The sequence below is a fragment of the Nicotiana tomentosiformis genome, chromosome 5 (genome assembly GCF_000390325.3).
Source record: "Nicotiana tomentosiformis chromosome 5, ASM39032v3, whole genome shotgun sequence".
Lineage (NCBI taxonomy): Eukaryota > Viridiplantae > Streptophyta > Magnoliopsida > Solanales > Solanaceae > Nicotiana > Nicotiana tomentosiformis.
The window spans coordinates 17,103,895-17,112,065 of NC_090816.1; positions in this window are offsets into that span (position 1 = coordinate 17,103,895).

The window sequence follows — 8,171 nt, forward strand, 5'->3', positions numbered from 1 at the left end:
TGAGAGATTGCCCCAGACTTGGGAGAGGCGGATTTTATCAGAGCAATCAGGCTATAGGCTCTGTTCCAGTTAATACTCCACATGCGGAGCCAGTTAGAGGTAGAGGACAGTCGCGTTGAGGGTACCCTAGAGGGGGAGGCCCGGCCCGTTGATATAATTGCTATGAATTAACTGAGGCCGTTACACCAGATGGTGTCGTTATAGGTATGATTTAATTCATAATAGAGGAGCAATATTCTTATTTTGATTTGATTCTGATTATCGAGGTGAGATCTCCTTTCATGATCCTTATATGGTGAGTTTGTGAATTTGTACTATACTCTCGTGTTTATCCTTGTTGGGAGATTTGATAGTCTAAGTCCGTGTCTATCATTTTTTTTCTTTTGTACACTATTAAGGGCTATGATATAAATTCGGGATAGTTTGGTTAAAAAGTGTGAATATAATGCCCTACCGGTATGGGGTTTTATTATGTGTTGTGAAATCATTTGTCAAGATTTATTTAAAAGAAGGAAAAAGAAATGGAAAAATTTCAGTTGGCACGATGTGCATAATACTTGTGATTCAGAGCTGAGGATGGGATCCTCGCATTTTAATGTGAATTGATATGTTTAAACCGTGATACATGCCACGGTGGAAGTTATATTAAGATGAGATCTTTGTGGTTAAATTCATATGATTTAAATTCTCCCTTGTGAAATGTTTTCCATTATAGTACAGCCAGGGAGTTATGCCTGCTGGGCTTGTTTGATAATTCTTTTGTGTGCTTATTTGTGCATGTTAGTCATATTTGTGTTGTGCTTATTGTGTTTTAACCTACAGGTGCGTGCCCAGATGGCGTTAAATGTTACTTGACAATTTAGATGAATAATTACAAGGTTTTCATGTTCCTTACATTATTATCAGTATTGTGAAGAGTTGAAACTAGTCTTTAACTGAGATGAGTTTTATTTGCCGGAGCTGAGATTGATTAATATGGGCCTATGTATGATGTGTTACATTGTATGAATGTGCCGTGAAAGTGTAGGCACGAGTTACTACGACCGGTTGAGACTAATACCATGTGTTGATGTGAAAATCAATCCTTTTGAAAATATTAGGAGTGTAAGAAAATTTGGTTCTAAGGGCTGTGAGTGTAAATAGGAGAAATAATCTCAATTGAGATGGTGTTGTCGGGCCCATGTTAATTTGCGGTGAAGTAGAATCACTCGCGAGTATGTGTGTAAGAATACACTAAGTAATTTAATGTCCTCAGAAAATGTAACGACCCGGCAGATTATTTTGAGTATTACAGCCATGTTCCACCATTTACTGCTCTATTTATGGTTTACCATTGTTATGTGACTCACCGGGGTGATTGGTTCGGGTCCGGTGAGGTTTGTGAATGAATTGCAACACTTAGTTTCAAGGTTTAAAGCTTAAGTTGAAATAGTGACCGGATGTCGACCTATGTGTAAACGACCCCGGAATAAAATTTTGATGATTTCAATAGCTCCGTATGGTGATTTTGGACTTAGGAGCATGTCCGGAAAATTTATTTTACAGAACCAGGTACCGCTTACCAGCCTGGATATCAGTGAGCTACCTGTGTGCGGAGACCTCAAGGTACATCTGCCAGCGTCCGCAGACCTCGAAGTCCCCCTCTATCCTTATCATGTTTTTTCCTTACTTTAGTAGACTCTGATGTATAAAGATAATTAGTATTTCTCTTAGAAGCTTGTGACTTGTTTCTACCGGGTTTTGGGAGATTTTAGTTCTTTGACTTGCAGTTTCCATTTATTATCGCTATTGAGGTTTGAGTTTCAGACTCTTATTATGTTATTCCGTAATTTGTTAGGCTTACCTAGTCTTATTAACTAGGTGCCATCACGATATCCTACGGAGGGTGAATTGGGGTCGTGACAAGTTGATATCAAAGCTCTAGGTTCATAGGTGTTATGAGTCACAAGCAGGTTTACTAGAGTCTCGTGGATCGGTACAGAGACGTCTGTACTTATCTTCGCGAGGCTATGGAATTGTTAGGAAAATGTTCACTTCTTTGATTCCTTATCATGTGCATTGTTGACTTCGAAGTTCTAAACTTTTGTCTTTCTATTCTCTCACAGATGTTGAGGACACACACAACTGGATCCGATGATCAGACACCCACGACCCCTGTTAGAGCCATAAGAGGCTGGGGCAGAGGCCGAGGAAGACCACGTTGTGCAGCCAGAGCACCTGCATAAGCTGCTGCAGCAGAGCCACCAGTAGCTCCAGTTGGAGTGCAGGCACTTGAGACGCCTGTTACTACCCCTGCACTTCAGGAGACTCTTGCCCAGTTTCTGAGCATGTTTGGCACTCTAGCTCAGGCAGGGTTGATTCTACTTGCTCCTGCCACATCTCAGGTCAGGGGATGAGCACAAACTCCCACTGCCCGTACCCCACAGCCACGGGCCCAGGTTGACCATACCCTAGAGGTTATACCAGAGCAGCCAGTTGTCCCAGTACGGCCCGAGGTTAGGGCAGTAGTTTCAGAGGGGGAGCAGCTCAGGCTCGAGAGGTACAAGAAGTACCACCCTCCCACTTTCAGCGGTTTAGCTTCAGAGGATGCTGAGGGTTTTCTTGAAGAATGTCACCGTATCCTCCGTACTATGGGTATTATGGATTCCAATAGGGTTTCTTTCATGACATTCCAGCTTAGATGAATGGCCTACCAGTGGTGGCGGGCATACGAGTTGGATAGTCCGGCTGAGGCAGCTTTACTCACTTGGACTCCATTTTCAGATATGTTCTTGAGGGAGTATGTTCCTCAGAGTCTTAGAGATGCATGGCGTGCAGAGTTTGAGCAGTTGTGCCAAGGTTCTATGACCGTGTCAAAGTATGCGGTCTGATTCAGTGGTTTGGCTAGGCATGCACCAACCTTGGTTGCTACTGTTTGAGAGCTGCATCGCCGATTTATTTAGGGGCTCCACTGTAGTATCAGATTTAGTATGGCCCGAGATTTGGAGATGGACATCGCATACCAACAAGTGGTGTCTATTGCTAGGAGATTGGAGGGTATACAGATTCGGGAGAGAGAAAAGAAGGAAGCTAAGTGACCTCGAGATTCTGGCACGTATAACATTTCTTGTGCCCCATCTACAACTCGTCAGGGTAGGGGTTATGGGAGTCGTCCTGTTCATTCAGCAATTTTAGCCGCCAGCGGTACTCCGGCCATTCCTAGGCCCCAGGATCCCTATTATGCACCGCCATTGTCTAGTGTACCTCCTGTACATAGTGCTTCCAACGGCCAGTCCAGTCGATCGGGCCCGAACCAGTCACAGCAGCCACGTCCTCCGAGATCTTGTTTTGAGTGTAGTGACACTCATCATATGGTTAGGGATTGCCCCAGATTTAGGAAGGGTGCACCTCCACAGATTTTGCATGCCCCACCTATTCCATAGGGCCCTTAGGATTCTCAAGCCATGATCACTGCACCAGTTGCTACTCCACCTGCACAGCCAACTAGAGGTGGAGGTCGGACAGATAGAGGTCACCCTAGAGGGGGATGCCATGCCAGATATTATGCCCTTTCTGCTAGGACAGAGGTAGTTGCATCCAATTCTATTATCACAGGTATTGTTTATGTCTGTCATAAAGATACATCAATCTTATTTGATCCAGGCTCCACTTATTCTTATGTGTCATCTAATTTTGCCCCGTATTTGGGTGTATCCCGTGATTCTTTGAGTTCTTCTGTTTATGTATCTACACCCGTGGGTGATTATATTATTGTTGACTACGTGTATCGGTCGTGTTTGATTGTTATCAATGTTTTTGAGACAAGAGTTGATTTATTATTACTTAGTATGGTGGATTTTGATATTATTTTGGGTATGGACTGGTTGTCGCCCTGCCATGCTATCCTTGATTGTTACGCCATGACGGTGATGTTGGCTATGCCAGGTCTACCGCGGCTAGAGTGGAGAGGTACCTTGGATCATGTTCCTAGCAGGGTTGTTTCATTTCTTAAGGCTTAACGAATGGTTGAGAAGGGGTGTGATGCGTATCTGGCCTATGTGAGAGATGTTAGTGTTGATACTCCTACCGTGGAGTCAGTCTCTGTAGTAAGGGATTTTCCTGATATATTTCCAGTGGATCTTTCGGGTATGCCACCCGACAGGGATATTGATTTTGGCATTGATTTGTTACCGGGCACTCAGCCCATTTCTATTCCACCATATCGTATGGCCCCAGCAGAGTTGAAAGAATTAAAAGAGCAGTTATAGGAGTTGCTTGATAAGGGCTTCATTCGGCCCAGCGTATCGCCTTGGGGTGCTCCAATCTTATTTTTGAAGAAGAAGGATGGTTCTATGCGGATGTGTATTGATTACCGCCAGTTGAACAAGGTCACAGTGAAGAACAAGTATTCATTACCACATATTGATGACCTATTTGATCAACTTCAGGATGTCAGGGTGTTCGCTAAGATTGACTTGCGTTCAGGCTATCACTAGTTGAAGATTCGGGAGCCAGATATCCTGAAGACTGCTTTCAGGACTCGGTATGGTCATTATGAGTTTCTTGTAATGTCATTTGGGCTGACAAACACCCCAGTAGCATTTATGCATTTGATGAACAGTGTGTTTCAGCCCTATCTTGAGTCCTTTGTCATTGTGTTTATTGACGACATTCTAGTGTATTCCTGGATTCGGGAGGATCATAAGCAGCACCTAAGGACTGTGCTTCAGACTTTGAGAGAAAAAAATTTATATGCAAAATTTTCAAAGTGTGAATTCTAGCTTGATTCAGTGGAATTTTTTGGTCATATAGTTTCGCACAAAGGGATCAAGGTAGATCCAAAGAAACAATATAGAGAGTTTCCTTGGTTTGGCAGGGTATTATCGCCTATTTGTAAAGAGTTTCTCTTCTATTGCTTCACCTATGACCAAATTAACCCAGAAGGGTGCTCCGTTCAGGTGGACCGAGTAATGTGAGGAGAGCTTTCAAAAGCTCAAGAAAACTTTGACTACAGCCCCAGTATTTGTGTTGCCTACAGGTTCAGGATCTTATACTGTGTATTGTGATGCGTCACGTATTGATCTCGGCGCAGTGTTGATGCAAGACGGTAGGGTGATTGCCTATGCGTCTAGACAGTTAAAGGTACATGAGAAGAATTATCCAGTCCATCACCTTGAGTTAGCAGCTATTGTTCATGCCTTAAAGATTTGGCGGAATTATTTGTACGGGGTCCATTGTGAGGTTTATACCGATCATCAGAGTCTACAAGATCTGTTTAAATAGATGGATCTTAATTTATGACAGCGAAGATGGTTGGAGTTGCTTAAGGATTACTATATCACCATTCTCTATCATCCCGGGAAGGCCAATATGGTGGACGGTGCCTTTAGTCGTAAGGTAGAGAGTTTGGACAACTTAGCATACTTACCGGTAGCAGAAAGGCCTTTAGCCTTGGATGTTCAGGCCTTGGCCAACTAGTTTGTTAGATTAGATGTTTCCGAGCCGAGCCGAGTTTTGGCTTGTGTGGTTTCTCAGTCTTCTCTTTATGATCGTATCAGAGAGCGTCAGTATGATGACCCCCATCTACTTGTCCTTAAGGACACAATTCAGCATGGTGATGCCAAGGAAGTCACTATTGGAGATAACGGTGTATTACGGATGCATGGCAAGCTATGTGTGCCCAATGTAGATGATTTGCGTGAGTTGATTCTCTAAGAGGCTCATAGTTCGTGGTACGCCATTCATCCAGGTGCTGCAAAGATGTATCAGGACTTGAGACAACACTATTGATAGAGGCGGATGAAGAAAGACATAGTGGAATATGTAGCTCGGTGCCTAAATTGTCAGCAGGTGAATTATGAGCATCAGCGACCAGGTAGATTCAAGATAATTTGGAAAAGGTTAAATTGATTCAGGATCGACTTCTACAGCCCAATCTAGACAAAAGAGTTATGCAGACCGGAAGGTTCGTGATGTTGCATTCATGGTTGGTGAGCGGGTATTGCTTCGGGTTTCTCCCATGAAGGGTGTTATGAGATTTTGGAAGAAGGGAAAGTTGATCCCTAGGTATATCAGGCCTTTTGAGATCCTTGGGAGAGTTGGGGAGGTGGCTTACAGACTTGCATTGCCACCTAATCTCACTGCAGTTCATCCAGTGTTCCATGTTTTTATGCCCCGGAAGTATCACGGCCAATCGTTTCATGTGTTAGACTTCAGCTCAGTCCAGTTGGACAAGGTTCTATCTTATGTTGAGGAACCAGTGGCTATTTTGGACAGACAGGTTAGAAAGTTGAGATCGAAGAGCATTGTTTCAGTAAAAGTACAGTGGAGGGGTCATCCGATCGAGGAGGCTACTTGGGAGACCAAGTATGATATGTGCCTGTTATCCTCATCTTTTCATCACTGCAGGTATAATTCTAAACCCGTTCAATGACGAACGTTTGTTTAAGAGGGGGAGAATGTAATGACCCGGCCGGTCATTTTGAGTATTACAACCATGTTCCCCCATTTACTACTCTATTTATGCTTTACAGTTGTTATGTGACTCGCCGGGGTGATTGGTTCGGGTCCGGTGAGGTTTTGGAATGAATTGCAACACTTAGTTCCAAGGTTTAAAGCTTAAGTTGAAATTATGACCGGATGTCAACCTATATGTAAACGACCCCGGAATAAAGTTTTGATGATTTCAATAGCTTCGTATGGTGATTTTGGACTTAGGAGCGTGTCCGAAAAATTTATTTGGATGCTCGTAGCTAAATTAGGCTTGAAATGGCTAAAAATAGAAAGTTGAATTTTTGGGAAGTTTGTCCGGGAGGTTTGACTTTTTGATTTCGGGGTCGGAATCCGATTCTGGAAATTTGAATATGTCTGCTATGTTATTTATGACTTGTGTGCAAAATGTGAGGTCAATCGGACGTGATTTGATAGGTTCCGACATCGTTTGTAGAAATTTAAAATTTCAAAGTTTATTAGGCATGAATTGGGGTTATGATTCATGATTTTAGCGTTGTTTGATGTGATTTGAAGGCTCGACTAAGTTTGTATGATATTTTATGACTTTTTGTTCTATTTGGTTGAAGTCCTGGGGGCGTCGGGTGAGTTTCAGATGGTTAACGGATTGAATTCGGACTTAGAAGAAAATTTGAAAGTTTCTGCCATCTGATGCAATAGCACTTGCAAAAATTGTCTTGCAGGTGCGAGCTCACAGAAGCGAGCATGGCAAGCGCAGAAGCGGACGAAGGGCTGGTGAGGCAGTGGTCGCAGGTGCAGACGGGTGATCCGCAGAAGCGGCATCGCACCTGCGAAGGTTTGATCGCATAAGCGAAAACGAGGGGGGCCAGGCGACTTTGCAGAAACGATGAAGCCACAGAAGCGAAGGAATTCTCGCATCTGCGAGATCGCAGATGCGGCTAAAATTCTCACAGAAGCGTAAAACCCCTGGACAGTACAAAAACAGAGGGGTTCCGAGTTTTTGTGATTTTTGGGCATTTCAAACTCGAGTTGGGCGATTTTGAGCGAGGTTTTCACGAGAATTCTTGTGGTAAGTCACTTGTGATCTTTTCTACTCCATAATATTGAATTATCATCGAATAATCCGACTAGATTACGTGTTTTTGAGGTGTAAATCGGGAATTTGGCCCTAGGGATTTGGAAATAAGATTTGATGATTTGGAGGTCGAGTTGATATCGGATTTGGATTATTTTGGTGTGGTTGGACTCGTAGTTGAATGTGCGTTCATATTTTGTAACTTTTGTTGAGTTTCGAGATGTGGGCCCCACGGGCGATTTTTGAGTTAAATTTTGAATTTTTGTTGGAAAATTTGTATTTTCATATGGAATTTATTCATATAATTTGTATTGACTGAATTGAATTAATTATGACTAGATTCGAGTTGATCGAAGTAGGAAAATCGAGGGAAAGGCATTCTACTTGACTGATTGAGCGAAATTCGAGGTAAGTGGCTTGTCTAACCCTGTGTAGGGGAAATCCCCTTAGGATTTGATACTATTGTAACATTTGTAATATGTGAGCGCCGTGTACGCGAGGTGACAAGTGCATACACGGGATAAATTTGTAAATATCGGTTATTGCTGAGTAGTCTTCTTTTTAATTCTTTAATTGAGTTGCTGTAGTATATGTAGTGATCATGTTTAGCCTAGTATCTGTGTCTACATGCCTTAACTCTTACTTG